Below are 22,053 nucleotides of genomic sequence, written 5' to 3'. Positions count from 1 at the left end.
TGTTCCTAGATCAACTTCTTGGATAATGAGCTGATGTCGACAAGAAGCGATCCGTCAAAGGAGGGCCTTAATGAATCCCACATCAATGACACGGAACGGAGCTAATGATTTTGATGGAGGTGAAAACGATCTGTGACATATGATTCAGGGTGGCGGTCATGAAAGGATGAAGGATAATGTACGGCAGTGGATGGGACACGGTTGACTTCTCTGAATGACTTCTCTTGAACATATGGAGACACTGATGCGATGGATCGGTAGCATTACCCCAAATATGGATGGTATGGCAAGACCATGGTGATGTGACCGGTGAATGAAACAACCCAACCCGATTGTGGTACGGAGGAAAAGTGTCATGTTCAAGAGCGACTTGCTACCATCAAAGTTTTCTTGAGTTTCTCCCAATTTTTCCCCAGTCATTGCTGACCAGTACCTCTTTATTTTTGTCAAGCTTGAGGAGGATAACATATGCTTGTTCTATAACCTGCCCTTCGGGCAAGCCCATCGCTATGTTTTAACGAGCCTAGCGATAGTGAAACTCGTTCTCGTCTAAAGACAAGTTTGTCGCTATTTAATGATTTTAATGAGTCTAACGACAAAGATAACTCGGTCCTTTTCATTTTTAGAGAGTCTGAAAAGGTACATAAAGGTAACTCCAAAAAGTCCTTTTTCGTCATCTAATCCCTTAAGTCCGAAAAAGTATAAAACAATACAGAAGGGATGAGTTTTCGATAGTTTTAACGAGCCGAACAAAACAAGCGCTCGATCTTTTTGTGCAATAATCCCTCAGGTCCAAAAAGATTAAAATCTAGAGGAGGGATAGCACTTCCTGTCCCTTTAACGAGCTGGAAGGCCAAGGACTCGGCAATCTTTTCATATTTTACGAGTCAGATGAAAAGAGCTTAAAGAAGACTCGTCTTTTGAGGAACGAGTGATAAAACAGGTTTAGCAGCTGATTCCAGGTACAGGTTGGAATTTTCCAATCACGGCAGTGTCACAAGGATGGCTAGTGAAATCACTCTTCGCAGCTATTCCTCAAAATGGGTAAACAAACATATGGAGGTGAACGATCGGCCAATGAAAAGTGGAGGTGACGGTGCAAACACGACCAAGGCTTTAATGGCTGATAATGTTACATTCACAGCGGTTATTTACCAGAAATTGGTTCATTTTTTATTTTAAAATGAGCTTAAACGCTGGTGGAAACACTTGCTCATTGCTTATGTTTATTTTTTAACGAGCATGAAGTCCGCGTTAAAACTGCTCGGATCTTGCATTTATTTTTTAACGAGCATGAACTGTGTGCTAAAACTGCTCGATTTATCCAGTCATATGATAAGAATGTCTCATTGAAGATGCTATTTTTTAGGGAGCTTAGATCTTACGTAAGCTTTGCTCCGGATCCTTTCGTTATGCAAGTTCGGAAACGACTAATCCTACGAGTTTAGAGGGTTAGAGGTCCTAAAAATTTAAAAAATAAATAGTCGCCCCTTGCTTGCACTCCAAAAGGTTTGCATGCCCCCAGGTATAAAACAGAGTTTCAAGGTTACCCCTACTTCTCTTCCGCCAAAACATTTGTTTTACCGAGAGAGGCTTACCTCTTTCAGGTTACCCAAAGATTGCTCCATTCGCGGCCACGAATAGAACACTTCCTCAGCGATGTCTACCGAAATAGACAAAGGTGAGCGACGAAGCCCGCCAACTCACATAACTTTGACAAAAGAATCTTATTCTAGAATAACCCCTCTTCCTAGACGGACGGGGTACAGACTAGTCATATTCTCCCGCGGAAACCTACCCTATACCCAAAGTTTTCCTGCCAAAGCAGACCAGGACGCATGCCCCCTGGGTTCCAGTCATATCCTCCCGGATTACTCGTGCTCATCAGGAGGACGGACCGTGGGTTGAGACACTTCTTGCGTGAATAGACCATTTAGAGATGGTACATGACTATTTGCGATGCGTGATCCGGGAAATGAAAGTTGGTCCACGAGCTCGACCACTCTTCCTTCGTGCGGAAAACACATTACTCTAAAGAGTGAAGAGACGATGGCTCCCATGCAATATATATAGTCTCGTCCAAGGAGTAGGTTATAATCCAAGGGTCCTTGAACGACCATCACGTTCATTTGAACGGTCTTCCCTTTCAATGTTATGGGCACATTGGGGAGGATCCCTAAAGGTCGACTGGTTCCTTTATCGAAGTCGGATAGATTTCTCATTTCAGGCAAAAGCGCTGGCGAACCGAGCGCTTTCCAAGCAATAGAGGAAAGGATACTCACAGATGCCCCCTCATCAATGATAGTGCCCGCCATTACCATTCTGTATATTTGGACGATAATTCTGAATGGTATGCTTGCTGGTAACCGAGGTCTGCCTAGTTGGTTCCAGTCGAAGGATACAACTAGGTTGCTTGGTGGTGGGACCGAATAGACGGCCGGATATCGCTCCGACGACCTTCCTTCCTGCGATAAAGGAATGGGTGCATTGCCCCCGTGTTCGTCAGAGTCTGTGTTGATGAAGAGAATTTGGACGGTGTCGTCTTTATTCTCCTCTGTGATGGTATCATTTGAAGATAGAGCCTCTGAAGGCAAAACCGGGTCAACTGCCGCCTCAACCTTTTGACTTTCATCAGGTATGGATTCAGACGGTTCATCTTCAATGATAGGTGCTTCGGCTGACCACCTGAGCGGGCCAGCCGGGTTCTCAACTAGTGAAGGACTTGGCAGGAGTTTTTTATATCTAGGAGGAAGTTGCGCTCGTAAAATCGGGCGATCTTCCAAAACTCTTTTAGCCTCGTCTAAGAAGGGACAATGGTGGATGGCATGGTTGCCTTCACACAGTTTGCAGGGAAATCTAGCTTTCCCTCTCTGTCCTGTGGCTTCACTTTCACTGGTTGACGGTGTGCTGTCAACATGGCTATCAGAGGTTGACGCTACCGAATTGTGCAAATGGGGAGACCAGTCCCTTAGTATCCGAGGGATGCAGGGACAATCTCTGTGGAAGTGGTCTCCCTTGCATATGACGCATGGCGATTTAGGCCTTGCCAGTGCTGTGTGTGGATTTTTGTCAGACGACACTTGTTTGCCCCCAGTCGCTTTTGGCTCCTTCATCTTCTTCTCTTTTTTCTTCTTCTCCTTCTTCTCCTTAGGAACTCGGTTTTTTGTTTTACCAGTTCCGTCAAGCGAAGAGGAAGGAGGAGAGGAAGACTTAGATGAAGTAGAAGGCTGGTGGGCGACTCTAGTCTGGTCTAACTGTTGACTCGACTGTTCAGGAATAGTGGTGTTTTGAACGACATTGGTTGAAAAGAGCCAGACCGGCAGGCCAATTGTCAGTCCTGGAAGCGACAATGTGGCCATATGGGGCGCACCAACATCTCCCCAAGAGGAGAAGGGACTAGGATTTCCACCAAGGGGAATTCCTTGGTTGGTGGGCTCCATTTTTTCAACCTAAAGATCAACGCAGGAATAAAGGGTGATTGTTCCGTTTAAAATAAATTTTTAACGACGCTTAGACACAACTTGCTTTTTCAATTTTAGAGAGTCGAGAAAAAGCTAAAGATGACTCTAGTCTCCTTCGATGTTTTAATGAGCCCGAAGTGACAAATGCTCGGATGGACTTTTTCTGTTATAGAGTCTGAAAAAGGCCAAAAGGAACTGCTCAGGAGTTCTAGGCAGAGGGTGTGCCAAACTTTTCGCAAAACCGCAGAATACTTTTTAGGGTACGGGCGGTCGATCTTCCTGAATGCTGTGTTCAGTGCATTGCGATCACTAGGGCGGCCGACACGGCTTCCTAAGGATAAAGGTTTTATTCCTATAGGGGTCTCCCAATATATACGCGACAGTATGTGGGGGCACAATCCGTACTGGCGCTATCGTCCCTCAGGAGGAATCACCCACCTTCAACGAGATCGACAGTCACCAGGCTTTACGACGCCGGAACACGTCTCTAGCCTAGACCTCTATGTTGTCCGTTATGTTGCAAAGCATTGTTAAGTTCATTCAGTTTATTTTAGGTTGATCTTTTTAAAAGTTTGTCTTTCTCGATCACCACGAGATGTATGATACAATTCCTAAATGCAGTCTAAAGATGATAAGCAAGCTTTATATCTTTTCAACTATGAAAATCCTAGCTACAAAGGGAAAAGAAAGACACCATCTTTTCTCAAAGAGCAATCAGCACACTCTAATGCACTTTTCCTAAATCAAGCATGCAAACTATCAAGATGCAAATGCACAATGCAGGTGTTTGTTTTCCGCTTTCTTAGTATTGATGCCTACAAAGAAAGCTTTTTGTACAACTTTGAATTTGCTTTTAAATGACAAGTACAAACAAGTTTACTTTTTCGAAATCAGAAAGGGTAGAAGAGAATACAACACTTTACGACTTTTCGAAATGAACACTTGTTTCGACACTCAAAAGAGACAAACTCAAACCAAAAGCAAAAGTAAATGTATAATCAACCGAAAACAGCCAATGAACTCTCTCCTAAGATCACAATCGACAGATCTGAATCAAGGGCTACAGGATGATTATTTCACTCATGCAAAGGAAAACTGTAAATGATGCCACAAACACATAAAAACACTCACAGTCTTTTTGTACAAAAGGAGGCGGAATTTAAGCAGAGAAAAGGAGTTATCAGACTGGTACCTATGCTGGTTACAGGCTGCAAAAATCAGAGATCAAAACAAGGCAAAACAGAGCAGAGAACCCCAGCTGCACTAGGCCTAACTGGATCAGCGCAACCTCAACACAGGGGTTTTGACATTCAGCGCAGGTAGCCTTCATGGGACCTGCGTTGAAATGCAGAACCTCTTCACAGGGGTCACGCTGAAGGAGAAACGAGAGTTTTTCACTGGGTTCTGGGTCACAGTTTGCTGATTAATCTACGGTTTCAGGCCAAATAAAAGCAACAAGCAAGGTACAATCAAAGGGATGCTTTGAGGGGGTACTAAGATCTATCACAAAGGATCATCAAATCATTTGTGAGTCCATTGTTCAGATCATAGACAAATCCAGTGATCGGATCAAAGAAGCAACTGTCTACTTTGCATCTGAGAAGAGCAAATGCAGTTCGATTGTTGCTGTTGAGTCTATGAAACAAACAATGATAGAGACACAAATAAAATGACTAAACAAATATCCCCAGCGGAGTCGCGAATTTGTTGTGGGGAAAAATGCCTATGCAGGACGATCCTATCCGCCTAAGGTGTGACAGTGCCTTAGCAACAAACAGAGACAGCTATTCTAGTATTCTTCCTTTACGAATTAGAATGAAGAGAGATAGATGGACTAACCGGTGTCTTCCGTTTGTCCCTCGATCCAGTTTCTCTTCTCTTTGAGAGTTCTCAGCTACTTTCCTTCTCGCTCGCCCAGCTTCAACAGGTCTCTGCAAGATCACAAGAAGAGAACACTACACAAGACATGGATTCATATTCATAACTAGTTCAAGATTAGAAATAAACTAAACATACTAATGCAATCATACATCAAAGATACATCAGTATATAGGAGAAATCAAGATAGCTTTATTGATGAATAACAAGGTTCAGGAAGAGATACAACCAAGAAGGCTCCAATCCAGCATCTCCTTCCCAGCAAATGGAATTCCTATCTTCACCTCCCTTCAAAGCATTAAGCACCCAATGATTCCAATCTCAAACCAACAACAATTCTTTGCAATAACAAAATTCCAGCCTCTAGATCTCATGGAGGAGAGATCCATATATAGATGTTTGGAGAGAGGATGAGTCAACTTGAGATCTGACTAGTGTCCTCTCCCTCTGTCAGTTCTTGATTCCACTTGGAGGTTCTTGCTTCCACTTGGAGATTGAGAACCTCTTACTCATCACCTGTCGAATTCACTGAGGCAAGTGTCATTGAGGAAGATTCTGGAAGCTTCCTGGGTTTTGACACCTTGTGGAATGAACTTGCCATTTGTCAACTCTCGTTCAGCACACCTGGGTAGTGCTTCTACCTGCGTTGCAGTGTAGGTAGCCAGTTCAGAGTTTGCATTTCAGCGCAAACAGCTAGTGGAGCTCTTGAACTGATCCTGAATTGACTTGTTTTTGAGCAGTTTCTGGTGGAGAACTTCTGTGAATTGCTGTGGTTTGTTAGCCTTGTTCCTCTAGGGGTAGGAACAACATGTTTAGGGACTTTGGATCCCTTAGATTATGGACATTTCATGCTCAATGCTGTAAGGCACAAAAATGTCTATAACACCATAGATTCTTGATGTGAAGCTGCTCCATTCCTCTAGAAGTGCATTGAGCACTATGATAGTCATTTCCTTGTTAGACATTATTTCTCCAAACTCATGGAGTTAGTCTTTGATTTCTAGCACCCTCATAAAGTAGAGGCCATTCCTTCTCCTTTTGATATCTTCATCTTGTAGAGTTCTTTCCTTAACAAGATCACTTCTCCTGCAGTGCTTACAGAGAATAATTCTACAAGTTTGTCATATATTTATTTTGATGTTTCTAGTTTTGATACATAGGGAATGAGGGGATCCTTGATGGATTCTATGATAATCCTTTGAGCCCTTACTTCCCCTTTCATGTACTTTTTGAGAGATTGAGATTCTTCCTTTGGAGGTTTTGTAATTGAGCCCTTAACATGTTCCACAACTTCATTTTATATGAGGACTAAATATGTCCTCTTATTCCATGAAAGAAATTTTAATGACCCAACCAACCTATTGCTCTCCTTTCAAAAATACATTTTGATAGATTTATATCTAGGCATAAAGATAATTTCTTGTGAAGATACTCCTTGACGACAATATCTCCAATCTGCTTCCTTCTTGCTTTTGATGATGATATGATAATAGAATATTTCTTCTTGAAGAAGATGTATTCCTTCAAATAGTGATCATTGTCTTAGAGGGAGATCACCTTGACTTCTTGATGATGTTAACAACTTCTTTCTTGCTTCTTTTGGATGAGTAAAATGGGGTTAGCAACCAAAGGCTACATTCCAAATAATTTAAGGAGAGTAGGGCATATTTAGAGGAGGCCAACTCAAGAAACCATAAGCAAGAAAAGGGGGAAAGTATATAACAAATATGTTTAGAGTACGCATCAAAATCCCCATACTTTAATGAAATGGTGGTTTACACAGGGCTCATAAGAGAATATGGGATGGAGGGTAGATTGGCATGGTCAGAAAATGAGAAAAGAGTTTTATATACCTAAGGAATATGGTTTGGAGGTTACGTCTGAGTCCAGGGAGGCTTTTATCTTGTTTGACAAGGATGGAGGTGGATGTATCACAACAAAGGAGCTTGGGAAAATAAAGCGTTCTTTGGTTCGAAACCCCAATGTATATTGGAAGTGGTCCAAATGTTTTATATTAAATAATCCAGTTTCAAATATAATTAACCACAAAAGAGTAGTTATAATCTTCTTGTAAATGCAACATAGTAAATACACCATACCAAATTGATTTTTCCTATGAGAATCAAAGAAATAGATGAGTTCGATCATCCATCACCTCAATATAGAGTAAACAACAACCGAGAACACTCTTTCCTTTATGACACAAATTGTCCCATGCCAAGATGAAGCTGAAAAGATACATTTAATGATATTCTTAGGCAGAGAGAAAATATGAAGCCAATATATAGAGATTTGCTCTAATGGACTACTCAAACTAGAGTCAACTTACCCCTTAGGGAGAGTCACATGTGTGCCAATGATAAAAGTTTATAGTGCATTTTCTCTATAAGTCAACTCCAATCCTTAATTTCATAACAACTAGGTTGGAGCATAAATCTAAGATATTTAAAATCCGCATCCAATGCAGTGCAGATAACACCAAAAATATGATAAATCTCCAGTACTAATGCATCATCTGGGTAAGAAGAAATCATATGAGATTTAATTATTTATAAGGAGTCTAGAGACCAATCAAAAGAGGTCAGTCTACAAAAATCAAAGGAGTAACTGTGACTTGTCTACTTACATACCTACAACCAAAATTACGTTTAATCCATCTACCTCCACACCTATGACCAAAATTACCGCCCTTGTGAATTTTGTGACTAATTCCTCCACAATCCAATCTTTTATCCTCAATGTTTGCTTCTCGCAAAAGTTGTCATATATATTTTTAAGTAGGCATATTGTCTACTAACGAATATTATGCAACTTTCCTCCACCATATTTGTATAAATTATGGTGTAGATTTGCAACTACTCATGAAGTTTTAATCAAAATCACAAGACACAAACCTACTCTACTGCTCTGCAGAAGTTAATTCACAATTTAGAACAAAAATTTCATACATGAAATAAGAAATAACACACATGCACACAAAAGTTTTCCTGGGGAAAGTAATATGCTAAAAACCCCAATGTATGCTTGCATTAATATGATGAATAGAAATGTATTACAATTGCTTTTCTCAACTGAGCACAACCTGCAAGTGAATAACTTGTCTCTCTACTCACTGAGAAGCTCTGACCCAGACCTAGTAAATTTCTACCTCTTCTTGAGCCCATATTTCCTTGCACAATTCCTTAAGAAATTAGGCCCCTATTATTTAGGAATTTTTACAAAATGGATTGTGCAATTCCCAAGGTTGATCATCTGACTACATGCAACACTTGTACACTCAAGACTAGTCTACAATTGATGTTACATTGCCTTGGAATCTCCACCACAATTGGGGAACTCGAATTCTCCATGCACTAGATATTTTGGGTTGATTGATCAGTTAACTGGATGATCACTGAGTTTGACTGAAGTCCCACCGCACAATTCCACTAGTTCCTCAAGTAGTTGAAGCTAGTTTAACTAAAAACAACTTGAGGTCATTGACTTTGATTGCTACAAATTAGAAATCATACATGCTTAACTAAACTCTAACTCCTCCAACTCGAATTTACTGAGTAAACCAGGTGACACAAGCCATGTCACACAATTCAAATGCATCCAAGTTGTCCGTTGATGTGGAAATTCATATTTTCTCAATTTAATCAAGAAAAAATAAAATTGAGAATTTCTTACTACATTTTTGAAGACTCCCTTTCTGCAAGAAAGGGATTATCAACCACCCCTATCCTGCACCTATGGAACTCGAACTTCCCTCTTAACAAAGATTTTGTCAAAATGTCAACATCTTGCTCCTCTATTAGAATGGAGTGTAGCAACATCATCTACCTCTAGACACAATCCCATAAATGGTGACACTGGATATCCATGTCACAGAATTCAATTGTATCCAAGTTGTCAGTTGATGTGGAAATTCATATTTTCTCAATTTAATCAAGAAAAAATCAAATTGAGAATTTCTTACTGCATTTTTGAAGATTCCCTCTCTACAAGAAAGGGATTATCAACCACCCCTATCCTGCACCTATGGAACTCGAACTTCCCTCTTGACAAATATTTTGTCAAAATGTCAACATCTTGCTCCTCTGTTAGAATGGAGTGTAGCAACATCATCTACCTCTAGACACAATCCCATAAATGGTGATACTGGATATCCATATGCTTAGATCGATCATGAAATACATCATTCTCAGAGAGATTGATGCAACTCTAATTATCACAATTGGACCCATCATCTCACCAAATAGTCCAACAAGTATCTTTCTCATCCATATCGCCTCACATGTTGCTTGAATTTTAGCCATGTATTATGCTTTTGTCTAGTTGAGCACCACATATTTTTGTTTCATATCGTACCAAGAAACAACTGTGGAACCAACACTGAAAATCCCAATTGATGTACTCTTTCAGTTTAATGGACTTCATGCCCAATCTGCATCTGTGAAGCCACACAACTTCACTCCCTCTACTCGTTTGTACCATATTCCAAACTGGGTAGTGCCTCCGAGGTACTATAAAACATGCTTAGTTGCCTTCCAAAATAGTTTGGTTGACCTAACCATAGCTTGTCTTATCTAGTTGACTACACAACACATATCTAGTCATGTTTTCACAAGATACATGAGTGGACCCACTAGCTTCTGATAAATGGTAGCTTCCATTTCACTTGAAGTGGCATCCTCCTTCCTCTAGTTGTTCATTAGAGGTGTCTCCATGGGTTTGCAACTCTCCATGTAGAATCTCTGCAGTATCTTATTTGCATACTTTACTTGAGAGACAAACAATTCCCCATCACCTTGCCATACTTCCAACCCGAGAAAGTAGTTCATGAGACCCATGTCCTTCATTTCAAATTCCCTTGCAAGGTCCTCCTTGCAATATATGATCAACTACTCATCACTAGTTAAAATAAAATTATCAAAATATAAGGAAATAATAATAAATTTACCTTCTATCTAGATGTCATGAGGTTTACATCTGCTTCACTTATGGTAAAGCCCAAACCGGTGAGATAATTATCGATCTTGGTGTACCAAGCACAAGGTGCTTGTTTGTGATCGTACAACACTCACTTGATTCTGCACACATGAGACTCTTGATCAAATGTCTCAAAACCTTTTTGTTACTCTATGTATACCTCCTCCTTAATAACCCCAGTGAGAAATGTTAATTTTACACCCATTTGGTGGATATTCCACGCCATCTGCATAACCAAACCAAGAATTGATCTAATGGATGAGTACCTCGCTACAAGAGAAAAGGTCTACTCATAATCAATTCCCTAAAATTGAGAGTACCCCTTGGCCACAAATTTTGCCTTATACTTCTCTATGTTTCTGTCTGTTTCCTGGTTCACCTTGAAGATCCATCTCAAACCCACTATTGATTTATATGTTAGTCTTGGGACCTTTTCCAAAACATTGTTCTTTGCAATGGATTCGTATTCCTCCATCATTGCATCAACCCATATAGGTTTCTCTATTTATTCCTCAAAATAGGATGCCTCAATCTCTATAAGCTCAGTCATAAGAGTCATGTAGCCAATGTACCTCTTAGGTGACCTCCTTTGCTTACGCAAATTTGAAGGATATCCCACATTTTCCCTCGCATCATGCAAAAGTTAATCAACTTCCTTAGTTCTTTTTTTGCCTTCTCTGGAGGTTTTACTTTAGTGAATGTCTCCACTCTCTGATCCACAATTTGTGGTTTCTCTACAACTTCCTAAGGTTCCTCTTTTGGAGCTAAAATCTCATCTTTTGGTGGGATATAAAGCTCCCTCTCATGAGAGCACCACATAGCTTTCTCGTTGTCAAAATTTACATCCCTTCGCACAACTATAATTATGGGTGATGGCAAGTACACATGTTAGTTGTGGGGAGTTTATGTGTAACCCACAAATACCCCCAATTTTGGGGTCAACTAAAGCTTATTCCTTGATTCTTTGGAGACATGGTAGTAAATAGAGGCTCCAAAAATCTTGAAGTGCGACACATCTGACTTTCTTCCTGAGAAAACCTCCTTCGGTGTAATCATGCCAAGAATCCGATGAGGACTTCAGTTCTGCAAACAAACTATTGTATTACATGCCTCAACCCACAAATGTAGAGGTAGGCCTTAGTCATGCAACATCACCCTCGTTGCTCCCAAAATGCTATGGTTCTTTCTCTCACCCACCCCATTTTGATGTGGGTTGTGGGGTGTTGTCAACTCTCATCGAATGCCTTCTTTCGCACATAAATTTTTAAATTCATTCAACACATACTCACCTCTATTATTTCTCTGAAGAGCCTTCACCTTCTTGCTGGTTTCTTTCTCAACTAGTGGCTTGAATTCTATGAATTTGGAGAATGTCTCATCTTTCTTCCGCATGAAGAGATCCAACACTTATGTGAGAAGTCATCAATAAAAAGGAAAAATTATTTGTGTATGGTAGTGGAGGTTATCGAGAAAGGTCCAGAGACATCAGAGTGGATCCTTTCTTGGACTACATGCGCTTTATTGTCCCAATCATGGAATGCAGTTTTTATGTACTTCCCCAAGGTACATCCTGTTGCTCAAGTGCTCCTTTAGGGAGGCTAGTGGCTAATTGTTTTATAATATTCAAGGTTCCATGATGCAAATGGCCAAGTGTTATGTGCTAAAGTCCACCTACATTGTTTCCCTGCACTTTCTCTTCCTTAGTGCTTAATGCAACACAATCTTCCACATCTAACTTATATAGATTCCTCACGCAAGCCTCGACATTCTTCACTTGTCCCGTGGCTATGTGTCTCAGGAATGTTTTTCCTTTGTTGAAGATCATGCCATAACCACGGTCTTCCAAAGCTGCAAGAAAGATGATATTTTTCTTTAGGCCTAGAAAAAACATGACATCCTTGAGCTTGATAGGGGAGCCTGACTCCCTCTAAAAGGTGACTATACCAATACCAGTCATGTTGTACCTTCCGTCGTCCCCCAGCTTGATTTTCATCTGGAGATCTTTCTCCTCTATGTTACTGAAAAAATCTCTACACCCTATCATGTGGAATAATGCATCTGAGTCCAAGTACCACACGCTCCCCATCACGATGTTGGACATGCATGCAATAAGGGTAAATTCAAGGTAGAACTGTGAAGCCAAGGCTTCACCCACTGTTCCACCTAAGGTCTTCATGCTTGCCTTCTTCTGTGGGCACTTCGTGGCATATTTCCTGTATTCATGACAATGGAAGCATTTAATTTTTCACAAACCTTTCTTGTTTCCCCCTTGGCTGGATTCTGGTCTTGTTTAAGATTTCTTCCCTTTTCCCTTCTTTCCATTTCCAACCAATGCAAAGTCTTCTTCATCCTTGCCTTTGGATGAGTTTCCATCTCTGGTATTCTGCCTTATTTCCTCCTGTACCAAATCGTACCATAAGTGTTCCCTATTCAATAGTTTCTCCCTCTCGTTCACTTAATATTGATAGCTATGCCAACTCTTGGGAAGGCCCAGAAGGGCTATTCTTACCAAGTCATCCTTTGAAACAGTAACACCAACTCTTGCAAGCTCATCACAAACTTGTGTGAACCTCCTCAGATATTGGAGGATAAAGTCATTCTTCTACATCTTGATATTTCAAAGTTTATCCTTGAGCACCAATTTTTTGTGGTCACTGCTATTCTAGAATAGATTTGTCAGTGCCTACCACATTACATAAGGATTTTCTTTCCCATGGAGATTGTTGACAATTTGGTCTCGTACTCCCTCCAATATTATTCTCCACACCTTGGCTACAACTTTCTTCCACTGAGAAAGGTTTTGGGCATCAGATTCTGCTGGTTTTGTAACATCTCTCTTGATGTATTCTAGCAATCCATTGTCATCAAATACCTCCTCCATGCAATCCTTCCAGTCAATGAAATTAGATTTGCCTTCCAAGGCATACTCTAGACTCAACCCATTGAAGGTCATCTTCTCAGCTCTTAAGAGATCTTGCTACACTAAACTGCAAATTTGAACCTCTTGAGAAACAAATTCAAAATTCATGCTCTAATGTGAATCCTGCTATGATACGATGTAGAAATTATGGTGTATATTTGCAACTGCTCATGAAGTTTTTTCAAAATCATAAGACACAAACCTACTCTACTGCTCTACAAAAGTTAATTCACAATTTAGAACAAAAAAATCAGACATGCAATAAGAAATAAAACACATGCACACAATATTTTTCCTGGGGAAAGAAATCTACTAAAAAATCCAATGCCTTCTTGCATCAATCTGATGAATATAGATGTATTACAATTGCTTTACTCAACTGTGCACAACCTGTAAGTGAATAACTTATCTCTCTGTGCACTAAGAAGCTCAAACCCAAACTTTGTCAATTTCTGCCTCTGCTTGAGCCCTTATTTCCTTGTGCAATTCCTTCAGAAATTAGGCCCCTATTATTTAGGTTTTTTTCCAAAATGGATTGCGCAATTCCTAAGGTTGATCATGTGACTGCATGCAACACCTGTACGCTCAAGACTAGTCTACAACTAATGTTACACTGCCTTGGAATCTCCACCATAGTTGGGGAACTCAAATTATTTGCATGCACTAGCTATTTTGGGTTGATTGATGAGTTAACTAGATGATCACTGCATTTGACTGAATTTCCACTCTGCAACTAGCCTTCCACTAGTTCTTCCAACAATTACAACTAGTTTAATTGAAAACAACCTGAGATAATTGACTTTGATTGCTACAAATTAGCAATCACGCATGCTTAACTGAATTCTAACTCCTCCAACTCAAATTTATTGACTAAAATGGGTGACACAGGCCATGTCATACAAGTTCATTGCATCCAAGTTGTTTGTTGATGTTGAAATTCAAATTTTCTCAATTTAATCAAGGCAAAATCAAATTGAGAATTTCTTGCTGCATTTTTAAAAAATCCTTTAGGTGAATCTAATCCATGTTGCTAATCCAGCACAACAATGTGATAATAACAACAACTAATGGATATAATTAGCGTTCAAAATAAATAAAACAGTAAAAAAAATGCATATCAAAACACAATTGATGGAGACCCTAAAAAGTACTTCAACTATGTTACCACCTACCCACATTCATCGAAAGTGCCTCCATCACTCCTCTCACAACGTACACCTCTGTTGTCAACCTCCATCGCCCTAAATCCCATTAGTTGTTGTCAACCTCCATCGCTCTACTTCCCAAAGAACCCATCAATAATGTAAAGACGAACCCCTAATCCTTTACCTTTTCTACTAGTGCCTCATATTGAAAATTTTAAGACAAAAGATTTATTTTGTCTTATAAAATTCCCCTCTGTGTAGTAGTGTCGAATGTAAATACATACAAGTTGTCTCTAATCGTATCAACAGAGATTGAAGGGACAAAAGAGTAATTAATGTATGGGAAATCTTGCTAGGGAAAGTTTTCACGTTCTTCAGAGTCGGCTACCCCCACAAAACGAAGAGCCCAACAAGTTGTTGTCTTTATATAAGATAACATGACTGGAAAGTGAAATAGAAGCATTGGTATAAGGCGCGATACATTAGTATCCTGCACGTTGGCGGACTTAGGGTGCATTCTCAGAGTGAATTTTGTAGTTGTTAGATAATATTTTCTTAAATTGATATATTTTTGTTTTAATTGTTAATTGTCTTAAATTGGTTTCGTCTTAAGTGGTCATTGCCTCAAATATAAAGTTGCCTTAAAATATTTTCGTCTCAATTTGCTTTTGTCTTAAATATAAAGTTTTTTCTTAAAATAATTTTGTCTTAAACTATTTTCGTCTTAAATTAAAGTTGTCTTAAAATATTTTTGTCTCAAACTCATTTTGTCTTAAAATATTTTTTTCTTAGACTATTTTTGCCTTAAATATAAAGTTGTGTCTTAAAATATTTGTCTTATACTGTTTTTATCTTAAACTTAAAATTGTGTCTTAAAATATATTTTTCTTAAGTTATTTTTGTCTTAAATATAATTTTTTGTCTGAAAATATTTGTCTCAAATTGTTTTTGTCTTCAATTTTATATTTAAGACAATTCAATTGATATTAAATTTTAAAGTAAAATAATTAAAATAAAAAGTGACTTTTTAAGATAAAATATTTCTTTTCTCTTAAAAAGAATGTCTTATAAGTTCCTTTGGTGTAGTAGTGAGTGAATATGAAAAAACTACTAAATTGGCTAATCATGTGAGTCCTACATTTGGAAAATTAAAAACATTTGTAAACGTTTCACCAACCTGTCCAAATGCAAAACGCAAAACCACATAGCCATCCCAACCAGCGAACTATTATGATAATGAACGAAGGCATAGTATATCGGCTTTCCCTCAATAGATCCATGGTCAGATAAAATTTTAATTCAATCGCAAGTAGTTTTCCCAAACTGCATAAACCATAAAAACCTCCTAGGACTCAGCTCTAACTTCTTATTGTGCCTGCAAATTTCTATGGCATAGTTGTTTGGATACTGATCATAAATAAATTGCGGTTTATATTAGTCGGGAGGGTCAAAGATTCCAACCTGCTGGTTAGCGCATCATAAAAATGGAATTATATTGAATTTAGATATTTTGATTATGGTAAATATCAAGCAGAAGATTAATTATGGGTTTATGGCTTTTTTTCATCTTGTTTTTGTTTAATATCATTTTATTGATGGGTTTATGGCTTTTTTTCATCTTCTTTTTATTTAATATCATTTTATTGAGTTAAGAGATTCATTCGTATGATGGTGTGTAATATGATGGTGTGTAAGAATATCTTTAGTTAATGTGGGTCATATTTTGTTTATGTGAATTAAAATAAAAATTTAAATAAATCTAAAAATAAAAATAAATAAATAACTATACAAAACATTTAAATAATATACATTCATAAAAACATTTGAGCTTCAAAAAAATTAAATTTTTCTATACTCATATTAAATCAGTGTTTAAAATAAATCTAATTAGTATTTAAAATAAATCTATATTAGATTTTTATCTGACAACCAAAACAAAAAAAAATTAGTAAAAACCTTGGACCAAGAAAGATGGGTTCTTTACTCTATAAACGAGATGCTGGATGGAAATTGGTGGAGACCTTTAGCGACATTGGTGGAGACCTTCGACCATTAGTAAAAACCTTGGACCAAGAAAGACGGGTCCTTTACTCTATAAACGGGATGCTGGATGGAAATTGCTGGATACCTTCAGCGACATTGGTGGAGACCTTCGACCAAGGAAGATCTGTATTTTAATCTACCAGCGGGATGGTGGATGGAAATTGGTGGAGACCTTCCTCTAATACTCCATCAGCAGAATGCCGCATGGAAATTGGAGGAGACATTCCTGAAAATTGGTGGAGAACTTCGGCGAAGGACAATCTGTACCTTACTCTATCAGCGAGCGGGATGCTGGATGGAAACTGGCGGAGACCTTCGCCCAAAGATGACTCCTCTCCATAGTAAGGCAAGCGAGTTCTCTGAGCTTCAGTTCTATACGAATGTGACTTATCAAGTTTTCCTTAGTGTCTTTTTCTTCTGCTGCTGAATGTACTGAATCTAATCTGTTAAGAAGATATAGGTAAGGTTTTGCTTCAGGTTTCGTGAATTAGATAAATCTGTTTCACTATACAGTGTCTGGTTTTGGGCATCTCATAGCCCCCAAAAAAATATAATGTATTGCAGATCTTTATATTTCCTTAATATAAATCCATGATGTTTATTTTCTCTGAAAAAAAGAAGAAAATGTAAATCCTAAAATATTTTATCATTTCCATCTTTTTGGTGTTTCCTCCCCACGTCTGTACAGATCTAAAAAAAAAACTAATAAATTTATACTAGTTTTATTTTTTTATTAATAATTCATTTTATTTTATACAATATCTGTTCTCGTTATTTTTAATTCACCCTGCTTTTTACCATATACTTTGTTTTTATTTATTATTCATTCTACATTATTTTATTTAAAGGATAAAATAAATTTCAAATCCTAATTTTCTGAACTCTTAAAAAACCGAATTTCAAACTTTCGATAATATTTTGTCCACCTACTGCTTTCCAATGATTCTGACGGATTTGCATCTTCCTAACTGCTACAGCTCATTCCTTGCACTGATGTGACACAAGCTTTGCGACCAATGGTCTGATAGTGACACAAGCTTTCCAAACTTGATGGAATTTATGGGGATGCGTTTGAACAAATGCTGTGATAGTAACTCATTCCTTCATTGATGTGACACATACTTTCCAAACCTGATCGTATTTATGGGGCTGCATTTGAACAAATGGTGTGATAGTGACTCATTCCTTCCACTAATTGAATTTATGGGGCTGCATTTGAACGAATGGTGTGATAGTAACTCATTTCTTCCACTGATGTGACACAAGCTTTCCAAACCTGATGGTATTTATGGGGATGCGTTTGAAAAAATGGTGTGATAGTAACTCATTCCTTCCACTGATTGAATTTATGGGGCTGCATTTGAACGAATGGTGTGATAGTAACTCATTCCTTCCACTGATTGAATTTATGGGGCTGTATTTGAACGAATGGTGTGATAGTAACTCATTTCTTCCAGTGATGTGACACAAGCTTTCCAAACCTGATGGTATTTATGGGGATGCGTTTGAAAAAATGGTGTGATAGTAACTCATTCCTTCCACTGATTAAATTTATGGGGCTGCATTTGAACAAATGGTGTGATAGTAACTCATTCCTTCCACTGATTGAATTTATGGGGCTGCATTTGAACGAATGGTGTGATAGTAACTCATTCCTTCCACTGATTGAATTTATGGGGCTGCATTTGAACGAATGGTGTGATAGTAACTCATTTCTTCCACTGATGTGACACAAGCTTTCCAAACCTGATGGTATTTATGGGGATGCGTTTGAAAAAATGGTGTGATAGTAACTCATTCCTTCCACTGATTAAATTTATGTGGCTGCATTTGAACAAATGGTGTGATAGTAACTCATTCCTTCCACTGATTGAATTTATGGGGCTGCATTTGAACGAATGGTGTGATAGTAACTAATTCCTTCCACTGATTGAATTTATGGGGCTGCATTTGAACGAATGGTGTGATAGTAACTAATTCCTTCCACTGAACGAATTTATGGGGCTGCATTTTTAATATATATATTTTTTTATTTAAGTAATATTTTTTTTTCTTACTCTTTTTTCTGTGGACATCTATATAGATTAAAAAAATAACATTTCCATTTTTTTATTTATAATTCATTTTGTTATAATATAGTTTAAATTTTTATATACCAAACTTTTAAAAATAATGAATTTCGAACTTTATAACATTTTCTCTTTAAAAATAATAAACTTCAAAATTTTCATTAAATACAATTTTATTTTTAGATTACTTTAAAATTTTCATCAAATATAATTTTATTTTTAACCCAAATTATATCACAACTTTTATATATATATATAATTCAAATCACTTATAATTTTTTAAAAATAATAAATTTCAAATTTTGTCTATTTAAAAAAATTAAAAAACTAATTTCTCACATTAAAAACAAATGTCAAACTTACACCATATAAAATTTCATTTTTAAAACAAATGATATTGGAAAATACATAACATAAAACAATGGTCAAACTTAACCATTTAAAATTTCATTTTTAAAACAAATAATATGAGATGATAGTTTGCATCTTTTTTATTTTAAATTCTTTAATCATTTTTTAAAATAAATTTACAAAATTTATAATTAAGTTAATTAAGAATAAAGTTCTCAAGTGTCTTACAAATTGTTAATCAATTTATAAATTTATGATTAAGTTAATTCAAAATAAAGCTTTTAAGTGTCTTAAAAATCTCATTTTATGTATTAGAACAATCATGTTCCAATGAAAGCAGGTTAAGAGTCTCTTTTTTTTTTAGAAAATAAAATAAAACACCATTTTTTTTCTTTTTAGATTTGAGGTTAGAGGTGAACTTAATGTTAATTTATTCCTTTTTAGAAACATCAAAATATTTCCAATTGTTTAAAAAATCTTTATGTTTTAATTAACAAAAAATAAAATTAAACTTAAATGAACTTTAAAGGATTGGGGTTTTCTTTAGTAATTTGAATGAGAATTGGCATATGATGTAAATTCTCCCTATAATCAATCTATGACTTAGTCTTATATTGGTCCCACACCAAAGCTTCTAAAAAGAGAAAATGGTTAATATTTTTGTAATATAATCTTTGCCTATTATTTAATTCTTCCAATGGGGTTCCACCTTGATGGCCTCTACTCCCACCTATATAATTTCTTTCAACCCTTCAACAAACAAATATATTGAGGATCTACCATTGTAACAATTTTCTAGATCTTAGGTCTAATTCCCAAGTAAAGAAATATAGCATTGCTTAGTCTCATGATGTTTGTTCTCTACCTTACAATCAAACACCTAGACTACATACAAAATCAATAGCCAAAAAAATCTTAGCCTTTCATAAAATTTGATAAATCCTCGATATTTTTGGCCCAATGCCTTATCATCTTTTGTAGTCCAAATACTTTTGTGTTATTCAGAGTGTCAATATTTAATTCCTATTTAAGAGGGTGTTTGTATTCAATTATCATTTAATTTGTCAACTTATGGTCTAATGATTTGTGAGGCTATCAGTGTTATACACAAGCATTAGAGTTCCTATCACTTCTACATGTGGCAAATCAAACTCAAGGAAACCTACTAGTGATACGAGGCCTAAGTTTGAATAGGGCGTAACTTTGTACTTCAGTTCAACTACATGGCACTCTATGTATAGAGATCACAACTCAACACTTAACCTGATGTCACTATCCCTACTATGGTTAAGTGATTATCCAAACCTATGGTTTCATAGCAACTGCTACGGATTTTGCAGCAAAACTACAAAATAATCAACTTACAAGCTTAAAATTAAAACATGGCCCAAAAATAAAACTCACTAAACCATTCAGTAATCCAACGGACTATAACAAAAGGAAATAACGCACACAATTTAATAGATTAAACACAACCATTATCTGCTAACTAGGAAGATAACACAAATATATAAACTATGTTATGCTAAATGAACAAAAATATATGTAGCACAAGGATTTACCTCAAGTGGGCTCTACTCAAGGTTTTTCTTGCACTTGTTGACTTATAAATTCACCAGGACAAGCTTTAGCAAGTAATCTGAAACATCCACAAGTAGGAACATTTTATATTAAATGAAATCAAATTACAGAGAAAGCCACATGTTGTCTACTATCTATTATGCATATCATCAGTCTAATAGAGTGCATACTTATATAACAAAAGGGGAATCTAAGTCCCGACGATGGTTCAATAGGTCGTTCATAATTTGGGAATGCTAACTAAATTATCCGATATAATCTTCTCGCATGTAAAATTTGATGTCTAAATGAGGTAGAAACTTAACCAATTGATCTTGTTCGACAGTAACCACTTTTTCTCTCACCGATGTGACGAGTTACACGCCAAAGCATCTTGTTTTTTCCTCAACTAGTTTCATAATTTTCCTTCCTGGAATAAAACCAGGATGTTGATACCTTGATCAAAACATGACACCTGGTACTAGTAGATGGTTGTATTTCTGCAATAACTTAAGTTATCCCCTTTATTCTACACATGTAAAACATATTAAAAAGACTTAAAACATCATTTAGTTCTAGTCTAAAAATGATAATAAGATAACTAGTTAATAAGCAATCATACCTTGAGCTACCATATATATATATATATATATATATATATATATATATATATATATATATATATATACATGGTTTTACGATAATTTATGGTGTAAAATGGTAGTTTGATCAAAATAAATCTAGGTGTCTTCATAGCAAAAGGTCATAAGTTTGCAGCCTATCATCTCTCCCTACTAATCTTGTTGCATATTCCTCATGCAACACCGTTCTCTTGCTCAGGAGGTTTAGCATGTATGTCTCTCCAGGCATACAATGGGTGACCAAATTCCCTTGCATAGTAATAACCCATACATTGCTCCAACTCCTTCCAGCTTGTTGTCTCTTCGTGTTCATCCCACCAAAAAGGTGCCTGATAAAATATAGTGGGACAACAGATGAGGGGACGGTGGAATCGAAGATCGATGATAGCCCTTTTGATCAAAACCCCTCTTGTAAATATTTATTTATTATAACTTTGTAATGAAATGGACTCGTAGAGAATTGGAACAAAGGTTCAAAGTTGTAGAGGATGAGGTTGTTGGGGGAATTTGGAAAATTGTTTATTAATTGTAGCCAAGGCCTGGCTGGTAAGAATTTAATGCAAATGGCATTTAATTTAATGAAGAATATGGATTTCCTTAAGGGACAATGGGCCCACACTCCTCTTCTTTGTCTCATAGACTATGTGGGCAAGTCAACTGAGCAAGGACCAAAGATGATTGTCAAGGGAGAACAAAGAGCACTAATGCACACATAATACTGGAAATGTGTTGATGAGGCCTTTTGGACCATGTGTCAATAAGGGGATATACCCCAAACTAAAGTTCTTCGTCTTGTGAGAAAAAAAATGAGGAAATTTTAAAGTAATCTAAAATTATATATACTTAAACCTAAAGCTAATGTTCTATATTAATATACCTGATTTACATGTTAACTAATTAATATGATATAATATAGTAATAGAGCTAGTAATTGGGTACTAATATACAATACTAGAATACAAAGTATTATATACACATTATACAAGAAATATAATACAAAATAAAAGAAAA

The sequence above is a fragment of the Pinus tabuliformis genome, chromosome 7, assembly GCF_031772625.1.
Source record: "Pinus tabuliformis cultivar Carrire ecotype Pingquan chromosome 7, CPIR1, whole genome shotgun sequence".
In the NCBI taxonomy this organism is placed as follows: Eukaryota; Viridiplantae; Streptophyta; class Pinopsida; order Pinales; family Pinaceae; genus Pinus; species Pinus tabuliformis.
The sequence above is the reverse complement of the archived record's forward strand: the minus strand, read 5'-3'. Positions refer to the sequence as shown.